Below are 11,991 nucleotides of genomic sequence, written 5' to 3'. Positions count from 1 at the left end.
ACATTCCAATATCTGAATTATAGGGGTGCCAGGAGGAGAAGAACAACAGCAAGAAATTGAAAACTTATTTGAACAAATAATGAAGGAAAACTTCCCCAACCTGGCAAAGGAAATAGACTTCCAGGAAGTCCAGGAAGTCCATAGAGTCCCAGAGAAGTTGGACCCAAAGAGGAACACACCAAGGCACATCATCATTAAGCTACCCAAGATTAAAGATAAAGAGAGAATTTTAAAAGCAGCAAGAGAAAAGGAGACAGTTACCTATAAAGGAGTGCCCATAAGGCTACCAGCTGATTGCTCCAAAGAAACTTTGCAGGCAACAAGGGGCTGGAAAGAAGTATTTGAAGTCATGAAAGCAAGGACCTACATCCAAGATTACTCTATCCAGCAAAGCTTTCATTTAAAATGGAAGGGCAGATAAAGTGCTTCCCAGATAAGGTCAAGTTCAAGGAGTTCATCATCACCAAGCCCTTGTTATATGAAGGTTGTTAAAGGGACTTATCTAAGAAATTGAAGAAGATGGAAAACAATGAACAATAAAATGACAACAAACTCACAACTATCAACAACTGAACCTAAAAAAAACCCAGCAAAAACAAAAACTAAGGAAATAACTATGACAGGAACAGAATCACAGAAATGGACATCAGATGGAGGGATTTCAGTGGAGAGGGGAAAAGGAGGAATGTGGGGAAAGGTAGAGGGAAGAAGCATAATTAGTAGGCATGAAATACCTACTAATTATGGTAAGTATTTTACCATAAAATAAAAAATGGAACTCCAGTTTTTGTGAAGAAAAATTGAGAGATAAAAAAATGGTATAGGAAACAGAGAACTCAATGAACTTATAAGTACAATCTATGGACATGAACTAAGGGTGGGAATGCTGGAGTCTTTGGGTGTGCAGGGAGGAGGGTGGATAAAGGGGGAAAACTGTAATAGCATAATCAATAAAGATACTAAAATTGTTTTAAGTTAGTTTACATTTAATAGTATTTTGTATTAGTTTCCAATGTACATTATAGTATTTAGACAATCATGTATTTCATGTACAATGTTACAAACTTTACTGGGTGGTTGCTTGTGAAGCTGCTTTGGAATGACCAGAGTATAATTTCTGTGGGATGTAGCTTTTGACAAGGTTCCCCCAGGCATTTAACACCCAAAAGCTGGAACACTAGAATTTGGAAGTCCTACATCTTACATTTATGGGAGGGACTGGAGATGAAGTGTTCCAAGTGCTTAGCAAGGCTTAAGCACTGCAGGGGGAAACCATAAAATTGGTTAGCTTACAGCTAAGGACAAAAAGACAGGTTACCTGCATCTATTGGGTTCACTCCTGAATAGATCAGCTAACTTTCTGGTGTGTTGTCAACAAATTTCATGAATAATACTTGTGCCAAGGAAAACAAAATTGTTCCCAAACTATGAAATGGGCAAACTGTCTTTTAACTTGGTTTGAAGCTTGAGAAGCCCCAGCATCAGTGGCTTGGTTGGAATCCAACTTGCTCCTAGGGGCTCAGCTGCCCTGCCTGAGCACAGCAGCCTTCTCCTGGGTTTACAGCCCAAGAAGCAGCTGAAGGCCAGTTGACAGCCTCAGAGGCAATGCACACACATACCATGTTTATATTTATATTTTTGTATGCAATTATTTTTTTGGTGAGGAGACATTTCTGGCTTCTCAGAGCATTTTGCTCCAGGTTCCCTCCTGAAAGTGATTGGAATAAGCAATTTTTATTATTCTGACGATAAAATTGTTATCCCGATTAGATTTGGTGGTTCCTCCTTTCTTCAATTGGAGGCTTCCATGAGCGTTCTGTTTCCCATCTCTATTGCCCTCCATGCCACACCCCTCTGCACTGGCACACCCTTGCTAACCTTTCTGGTTGCCTTGCTAGCACAATCTATGTTTCATGGAATACAGTTTGACTTGTCTAAGACATTTTGTTTTCAACACCAGCAAATTAGCAGTGCCCACACATTAACAGAAAACTATTATTTAATATTTCAACTCTTCTCCCATGTGTGTACAATTTGCACTACGATGATTCCAATAGTCATAACAATAAAGCAGAAAAATTGATGCATATTTTACTATGTGTTTGAGAACAAGAAATGGTAGGAAACTAGAAACAATAAAATATTATCAATTAAGAAAATTGTAGCAGGCTTTGCTCTGAATAGCTGGAGGACAGAAAGCAAGTTTGATTTGTTGCCTAAAGGATGGAATAATCACACAAATTTGGACCATCACTAACTAAAGGGCCAGGTAAACCCTGCACTGCTCTGGAAATTGACTTTTTAGAGTCTTTTAAAGCAGATGACCACTGACATGGCCTGTGGCCTGTTGGATTCCCGCTCAGGGTGTGGAGTGGCAAGGGGCCAGAAAAGGTCCCTATGCACTCTGGCTATCCTCACCACCCTCTCGCTGCTCTGTGCCTGGAAGGTGGAAACAGCCCGTGCTCAAGAGAGTTGGCTGGAAAAGGTGGTATAAATCATAATCTCACCATGGGAGTCTCTCAATCAAATGCGAGTGTGTGTAAATAGCACTCGGTAGCAGCAATTTAAAAGCAATGTATCCTCTACTGTGTGGTGGAACTGTAGCATGCCTGACAACTTTCAGTGTCAGAAAAGAGCAGCTAGTTGGCTCGTGTCTACAAATACCAGGCAAGATTTCACTTCAGAATAAAAAGAACTGTGGGTTGATATAGGGAAGCATATTTCTGAGTGTTTGCTTCATAAATATTATGAACCCACTGAAACCCCACCCTCCAGCAACCAGGAAAGCCCTATTTTAGTTGTGAATTTCTCCTTGGTGACACAAATCATTATTCCCAGTGGCCAAGAAATGTCTGCACAACTCATTTGCTGTGTGTCATTGAGATTGTGCTTCACTCTCAGTATTCCTATGTTCCTACTTCTTCCCTGTTCTTATCTGGAGCAAGGTGGTGACCTCAATGTGTTTGGAAAGCTTAGTACAATCAACCTCCCCACCACTGACCATGGTTGGCTGGTCTCCCAGCTTCATAAGATGAGTGCTTTCAAACCAAGAGAGATGGCACAGGTGTTTCGGCAAAAGGAAAACTCATTGGGCTTCTTTTTACTCCCTGGCCTGGTATAGTTGAATACTTGCTGGCAGCTGGTGGAGAAAACACACCCTTTGTTATTTATTTATTTATTTATTAAATGTATTGGGGTGACATTGATTAACAAGATTATATAGGTTTCAAGTGTACACTTATTGTTTAAAGTATATTTTATTGATTATGCTATTACAGTTGTCCCATTTTTTTCTCCCCTTTATTCCCCACTGCCTTGCAACCCCTTTCCCATCAGCATTCCCTTAGTTCATGCCCATGGTTTATACATATAAGTTCTTTGGCTTTTACATTTCCTATACTATTCTTAACCTCCCCTATTTTGTACCTACTATTATGCTTCTTAGTCCCTGTACTTTCCCCCCCATTCTTCCTCCTTCCCCTCCCTACTGATAACCCTCTATGTGATCTCTATTTCTGTGATTCTGTTCCTGTTATAGTTGTTTGCTTGGTGTTTGCTTTTGCTGGGTTTTTTTTTAGGTTCAGTTGTTGATAGTTGTGAGTTTGTTGTCATTTTATTGTTCATTGTTTTCCATCTTCTTCAATTTCTTAGATAAGTCCCTTTAACAACCTTCATATAACAAGGGCTTGGTGATGATGAACTCCTTGAACTTGACCTTATCTGGGAAGCACTTTATCTGCCCTTCCATTTTAAATGAAAGCTTTGCTGGATAGAGTAATCTTGGATGTAGGTCCTTGCTTTCATGACTTCAAATACTTCTTTCCAGCCCCTTGTTGCCTGCAAAGTTTCTTTGGAGCAATCAGCTGGTAGCCTTATGGGCACTCCTTTGTAGGTAACTGTCTCCTTTTCTCTTGCTGCTTTTAAAATTCTCTCTTTATCTTTAATCTTGGGTAGCTTAATGATGATGTGCCTTGGTGTGTTCCTCTTTGGGTCCAACTTCTCTGGGACTCTCTGGGCTTCCTGGACTTCCTGGAAGTCTATTTCCTTTGCCAGGTTGGGGAAGTTTTCCTTCATTATTTGTTCAAATAAGTTTTCAATTTCTTGCTGTTGTTCTTCTCCTCCTGGCACCCCTATAATTCAGATATTGGAATGTTACAGGTTGTCCCAGAGGTTTGTAAGTCTCTCTTCACTTTTCTGAATTCTGTTTCTTCATTCTGTTCTGGTTGGATGTTTATTTTTTCTTTTGTTCCAAATTGTTGCTTTGAGTCCTGGTTTCCTTCCTGTTCATTCCTGGTTTCCTGAATATTTTTTTTTATTTCGTTTTGGGTATCTTTCTTTTTCTTTCTTTTTTTTTTTTTTTTTCATTTTTCAATCAAGCTCAATCAGTTCTGTGAGCATTTTGATTACCAGGGCTTTAAATTCTCCATCAGTTAGGTTGGCTATCTCCTCATCACTTAGCTCTCTTTCTGAAGTTTAGCTCTTTCATTTGGGCCATATTTCTTTGTCTCAGCACACCTATTAATTTGTAAGGAGGCAGGGCCTTAGGCATTCACCAGGGCAGGGCAACCCTCTTTGCTGCACTGCAGTGCTGTCTGTGGGGGAGGCCCCAGAGAGGGAAAGTGCAGCTTGCCTGCTGGGCTCTAGCCCACTTTCCAAGGAACCCTCGTGTGAGATGGGGAGTTTCTCCCACCCCGGCAACTCCTGCCATACTCCACAGTCAACTCTGAGTCTCAGTTTCCCATTCAGCAAGCCCTGCCTGTGTGGTCCACCACCTCGCCGAGGGTTCTTACTGGTCTGGTTGTTCTGATTAACTTTTTCTTTAATTCCTTGGTTGTCAGAGTTTCATGCAGTTTGATTTTCTGGCACTTCTGGTTGTTTATTGATTTTAGATTGGTTCTTAATCTCCTTTTGGTTGTGCGAGGAGGTGGAGGATTTCTACCTGCTCCTCCTTCTTGGTGGAAGAGTAGGCGGAACTCTTGAAAAAAATTTAAAGCAATATCTTTTTTAAAGGTCCCTCTATATTCTGCAGTTTCCCTACAAACTAAGTGGGTTTTCCCAGTATTATCTTAAAGCTCTGACGTTTCAGTTTGTCATGAAGTAAGCATCTTTGACATGGCAAGCACCAAGGACACAGCAGCAAGCAAAATATACCGAAATATTTTTTATTTTTTTTAAAATTCCTGCCCTTATTCTATTGGTGGAAATTTCTATAATCGAATTACATTTGTTCATAAGTAAAACAGCAGGTGGTGGTAAGCACAGTGAACATGAACCTAGTGGAAGGGGAAGGAGAGCAAGGAGGGTAGCATTTTCAGTGGGGAGATCAGGGAAGGCTTTGTGGGTGGCACTGCGGCACACACCAGAAGGAGGTGACCCCAAAGTCATCCAGAACAAGGTGCAGAAGAAGGGAAGAAACTCGGGATGGCTGGGTTTCCCAGGATGACAGCTGGGCCAGCAGGAGCTGCCCCAGTGCCAGCACCTGTGACAGTCTGCTTGTTCCCACTTCTTTGGGGGACAAACTGAATTAGCTCTTTTAGAATCTTGCAGTCTTGCCTACCCCTCATGCTGCCTCCAGCAAATTGAGAGGCTCCCAGGATGAAGAAACCAAGCGCCCCACTGTATACCCAGCCCTGGGACCTAGAGGTCCCCTTGGCAAAGCAGTCTTCCCTTCGCCCAGGGAAGGGTTGGAGGGGACTGTGTACCTGGGCTTCTTTTCAGGTACACAGCACCTGGGGACAAGGGGATGGTGTCCTTGGCTGTAGGAGGCTGGGCGCAGATGGTCTGAGCATGACAGGGTGGGGTCAGGGCAGGCTAGCTCTGCATCTTTCCATGTGTGTCCATGCACATCCACAGAGGAGGACAAGCCTGTGTGGCCCTACACAGAAGGGAGGCAGAGAGACAGCCCCAGGACAAAGCCACTCCAGATTACCAGATTTGAGCTGCCCAATGAGAGCTTGGCCCACCATTACCATAAGTGCAGCCTGGCTCCCACCTTCCCTGCCTCACCTGGCATGGGCATTGCCTAGTGGATGTAGGCACCTAGGATGGGAGCCTGGAAGAGGCTCTCACCTCTTTGCTTGGATCAGCCCCCTTCAGGGGTGCACCCCATCCGGGCACCCAGGGGCAGACTGGTACCCAGTCCTGTGTTTGGGCTCCTAGTCCAGGGTGACCTCTATCATGACACATCTCTCAGGGTCTTGCTATTTTCTTGTTTTATTTACAGTTTTGTAAATAAAAGGATGACAGCTTTTTATTTACAGTTTTGTAAATAAAAGGATGTCATATGCTTTAGTGAGAAAACAGTGGGACATGGCAGAGGCTCTAGGTCCAGCCCCTTCTCTGCCTTTTTCCCAGTTGTCTGAGTACTGAGGTCTTTCAACCTGTTGAGCTTTCAATCTTTGTGACAGTTAGTTATGGGTCAACTCAGCTGGGCCATGGTGCCCAGATATTTGACCAAACACTAGTCTATGTTGCTCAGTGTGTCTGTTAGACATAATTACCACTTAACTCAGTGGATGTTGAGTAAAGCAGATTAATCTCTGTAATGAGGGTGGGCCTCACCCAATCAAGTGATAGCCTTCAGAGTAATGACCAAGATCCCCAGAGAAAAAGGGAATTCTGCCTCCAGATCGCACATGTATATAACCGGTTGTGTGTGAATACCCTATTGGTTCTTATCATAGGAGAACCTCAACTATACACTCTTGGTCATTGTTTTCTGGTCAGGTCCACGTCATTCTACCATTAGAGCAGGATTTAAGTTCATCTAGGTTTGGAAATTAGAAACCAGTTGATAGCCAACATATACAGTATGTCCAAATGCTTGACTGAGAAACATATAATCAAAGTCTTGGTGTTGTGGCCACTGTGGGGCCATGGACAACGTCCCTCCTCCACCCACGTGGCCTCAAGTTACCCGCACAGACCCACATGGTAAGGTTAGTCTCTAGTGGGCAGATGCTTCTATGCGTCTTTGCTGCTCTGGTTTTAAGTCCCATGGGGCTCGAAGAACCTTTGGTACATTTCCCAGCATTTAGCACAAATTGAATGCAAAGCTCTCTTGCTCTTGTATCATTGTCCAGCCTGCGCCTCCCTACTGCCACTGAATTTCTGCCTGGTGCACTGTCTCAGGTTTTTGTGCCTAGACAAACTTCAAGTTCTGGGGCTTGACCAGGATATCCTACAGCAGGCTACCTTTCCTCACAATAGCATTCTTTCTGGTACTTTCCTTCTTTCTTCCTTCCCTGCTGGGAAACAATGAGAAGTACATATATTGGTCCCTACCCCCAGTTCCTGGCACAGAGCTCCTAAACCCCTTGCAATTTCTGGGGTGTTTGAAGCATCTAATACCAAACTCCTAAATCCCATGGAATTTCCTGAGATATATGGTGCATCTTTTGTTCTAAAAAAAAAAAGGGGGGGTACTGGCTGAGCTCCTGAATGAGGCTGGTCACCAGAAATACCCGCCATAATGGGCAGCAGCCTGGAACTTTCACCCTGCCCCAGCCTCTGAGGGAAGGGGGCTGGAAACGGAGTTAAGGACTGATCATGCCTACATGAGAAAGTCTCCGGAAAATCCCAGTAGGGGGCCTGGGAGCTTCTGGGAAGGTGAATGCATCTATTGTAAATGACAGGAGGGTGACACACCCCAACTCCAAGGGGACAGCAGCTTCTTCACTCAGGACCCTCCCAGACTCACCTTAGGCGCCTCTTCCTCTGGCTGTTCACCTTCATCCTGTATCACATCCTCTAGCACATGATAAACCCATAAACATGTGTCCATAGCAAACAATGGGACCTAAGGAGGGGGTGGTATGAATCTGATTTGCAGCCAGTGGGTTGAAAGTTGTGGGTAACCTGGGCCTTACTACTTGCAATTGGCATCAGAAATGACAGTGGTATCATGGAACTGAGCCCTTAACCTGCAGGGTCTGTGCCAACTTCTGTTAGTGTCAGAATAAACTGTAGGACACCCTGCTAGGTAGCACAGAGAATCTCTTGGTGACATTTTGTGTTAAAAGGGTGGAGTGCAACAGCTGTGTGAAAGTGGAGACCCCCTGACATTCACTGGGCTCACTCTCTGAAGCTCTGTCTCACACTGTCAGGGTGCCCCAGGAATGACTCGCCACTGTCTGAAGGCTGGCTATGTTCCAGGCAATTTGCAGTCACATTTCCTCTTTTCATGCTCATTCCTGCTGGGGATGGTGAGCAGCACTTACTGAATCCCCCTTTGAGTACTGGGTCAGTCAAGAAATATATGCAAATATATGTTATAAACTGAATGTTAGTGCCCCCCCCCAAAAAATTGCATTAAATCCTAGCCCTCAAGGTAATGGTATAAGGGCCTTTGGAAAGTAATTAGTTCATGAAGTCAGAGCCCTCATGAATGGGGTTAGTGCCTTATAAAAAGGCCCCAGAGAGCTCCCACACCCTTTCCCACAGTGAGGATGGAGCAAGAGTGTTCTAGAAAGCACCTTTCCTCACAACCCAACTGTATTGGAGCCTTGATCTTGAACTTTGGCCTTCAGAACTGTGGGAAGTAAATGTCTGTTGTTTATAAGCCACCAGCCTGTAGTATTTTGTTACACAAACCCAAGTGGACTAAGTGTATACATATGTGTTTATATATTTACATGTTTCTCAATTGGTATATATGTACATCAATATCTTGATTTATATATAGTATTTTATATATACTCAATATATATTTTATATGTAATTTTCTTGTGTATGTAAATTCTATATACAAAAATTCTCTCCATGTAATATATAAATGCTAATTCTATATATAAAAATTGTCTGCATATACTCTATGTATAACTTCTCTGTAAATTCACTGCATATGTTATATATAAATCATATATATAAATTCTATATAAGATTAGGTAGATATGGTCACACATATTGCAGGTGAGAGTGGAGTACCTGCTCTATGGTTAAGTTGGGCAGTGACGCACTTGCATCCAAGTGCACGAGGACTTCCTGCTGTTCCCTGAACAGCATCTGCCCTTTCTCTCTATCATGGGCAGAGCAACTGACTCACTCCACAGGAAAAGACAGGTCACCTGACACCTAAGCCCAGCTCGGGCAGATCCTTAAAGAGCCTGAACAGTGAAGGCTTTGAGTGAGCAGGGGTCTGAGGGATGCCTGTCCCTGTGGACATGCAATGTGGGGGGCCATTTCCCCAGCAGGTGCTTATCTTCCTCCATGGGCCAGAGGCAGCAGACTGCCCTTTGCATAACCCAAAGCAGGTCCTCATTATTGTACAGGCCAGGATCAACTAATGCCCCAAAACGACCCAGCAAGTTGGCCAGCTCCACCTTGAAGCTAATGGAAACACCCACACAGGAAGCTCAGTGTGCCCCAGCCAGAGACAAACCTGGACTTGGCATGACGGGCACAGAATGAGAGTGGTGGTGAAACCGCCCCCTGGAGACAGCACATGGATGGAGCCAGGCCCTCTGAAGGGGCCACTCGAACATCACAACAGCCACCCCAGTGGCATCAGGATAAAGAACCAGACAGTTCAGCTCAGAGCCAGGATTCTTGAACCCCAAATGCATATGTACCTGCTGAGTACCCACATACCGCCCTCATGCTGCTGCATGTGATCCTGAGAGAGGGATGGTCCCAGAACTTGGGAGGCAGGGGATAGACTGCCCCAACCCCACAGGTGGGTACATTCAAGCATTGCCTTCCTGGTGTAAAAATTTTGGCAATTCTCTATCCCAAGCACTCTCAGTCAGCAAGGGCAAGATCCCAACCATGAGGCAAAAACTGGTTCCCGGGGCTGATAACATGCTCTGAAGGCCCAGCCTGGTGCATCTAGGTGTAAAGTTTTCATGGGGATGGGCAATTAAAAAAATAATGCCTAAAGGGACTCCTCACGGAGCAGTGATAAAATAAGGGATGAGAAGCATGGCCTTATCTGAAGACTTCTTTTCCCTGTGAGGCTAAGCTAGAATACAGCATTTCTCCAGGGGGATTCCAGGACCTCAGAGCTGTGTTGATATGGGAAGCTTTGAAGAACCTGTTCACCCAAACCCCAAGTGCCCTGGGAGAGGGATAAGGTCGTTTGGGAAAAGCAAACAGCAGGATATTCACAAGGGCTAGGACTAACACCCCCGCAGTTAGAACTAATTTTCACATTGTACTCTGCTTCTGCCCAGTAGCTAGAACTAACTTCCGCATTCCGCTTCTGTATCCCGCTTTGCTACGTGGACAGGAAGACCCCATAGACTATATAAATCCCAAGAATCCTTTGTTCGGGGCTCAGAATTTGGAGACTGACTTCTCTGGGCCCGTGCACGTTAATAAACCTCGTACTCCAGAATCCCTCGGTGTCTGGTTGCTTCACTTTCCTGTAAGTGTGAGGCCGTGAAGAACATGGTCTCATACCAACTGCCAAGTCACTTCCATGACTTCAGCAAGAATTTGCAGTTCCAAATTCTTGAATTAGTCAGTTCAGGCTGCATAACAAATACCACAGGCTGGGGGCTTGAACAGCCATGTCTTCCCCCCACCCACCCACCGGAGGCTGGAAGTCTGGGATCTAGGTGGGGGCAGCGCTCTTCTCCTGTGGCTTCTCTCCTTGGTGTGTAAATGGCTGTCTCCTTCCTGTGTCCTCACATGGTCATTTCTCTGGGCCTGTGTCCTGATGTCCTCTTATAAAAACAGCAGTCCTATTGGATTAGGGCCTACGTTAATGACTTCATTTTACCTTTATCATCTGTTTAAAGGTCCCATTTCCAAATACTGCCCCATCTGAGATCCTCGAGCTGGGGCTCCATCAGAGGAATTTGGGAGGACACAGTTAATCATAACAGTTCTAAAAATATTTCTCACACACCTAAAACTTAAAAACCTGCTCTGAGAGATGGGGAGAAAATCCATCACCTGCCAGGATGAGCGGGGGGGGGGGGTTGTGATGGGGCAGAGGTCCCTCATTCATCAGTTTTTATGTGTCCCCCACCTCCCATGTTGAATGCAGAGGAATTAATAATTTACAGAATCAAAACTTGTAGGAGACTGTTCTGTGTGGCATGGGCCCAGCTCCCACTCGGAGATGCACAGGACCCACGCCCACGGATAGGTTCTCCTGTAGGGAATCAAGCCTGCAATGGACCTAGGCCGCTTTGAGTCTTGCTTTTACTTAGCTCCCTCACCCCAATTTGCAGCAAACATTTACTGCAAACTAACTTCCTAAAATCCATGCTCAGCCTTCCAAGGATGAGTGTAACTGGTTCAACTACTTTTCCCTTTTCATTTGTAAATATCCCTCTTCTGTGATGTGATTAGTGGCATTGGCTCCTTTGTTTTCTGTAAAATGTAACCACCTAAAGCAACCTGTGCATAGTAAATGAGGACAATCATGCAATGTGCCAAGAAAAGAAATAAAGGCCTGTCATGGCCGAGGCCCCAGTTTTTTGCTCCCCTTGAAAGAAAAAGCCATGCCCGCCTGTTTCCTCCGCAGGACTCAATAGTCCGTGTGAATGTCTCTCCCCCACCCACAATGTTTCAGACCCCAGGAGCTGGGTTTGCATCAAAACCTTGTACCAGGAGCACCCTTGGTGAACTCAACATCATCAGGGTGTGAAGGCTACCTCAGAGGCATGAGGCCTCTTGGTCCAGAAAGAGCCCTCTGGGAGCTCTACTGGGGCTGCTGTGTTTATGGGGGAAGGGGCTGCTTCTTGGCTAGTTAGCTTTATGAGTGTTATGGCTCTGAAGTCAGAAAGACCACTCTACCTATCCCAAGTCAAACACTATTGTAAACGTTTTTACCTCTCATTTGTTCTCCTGAAAAAAAAAAAAAAAAAAAAAAAACCTAACCTAACCCTAGCCTGAAAAAAAAACACCCTTTTTGTTTTTCCCATAAAAGCCTTTTCCCCCCACTCACCGTCCCCTACTAAGTCAGGTATTTGAGCCCCAAATTTTAATCACCCCTTTGAGTCACTGCTCATTGAGCCTCCCTGTGAGCATATACATTGCAAA

Source organism: Artibeus jamaicensis, unplaced genomic scaffold (genome assembly GCF_021234435.1).
Source record: "Artibeus jamaicensis isolate MK-2021 breed Jamaican fruit bat unplaced genomic scaffold, CSHL_Jam_final scaffold_3272, whole genome shotgun sequence".
In the NCBI taxonomy this organism is placed as follows: Eukaryota; Metazoa; Chordata; class Mammalia; order Chiroptera; family Phyllostomidae; genus Artibeus; species Artibeus jamaicensis.
Note: the sequence above shows the minus strand (reverse complement) of the source record.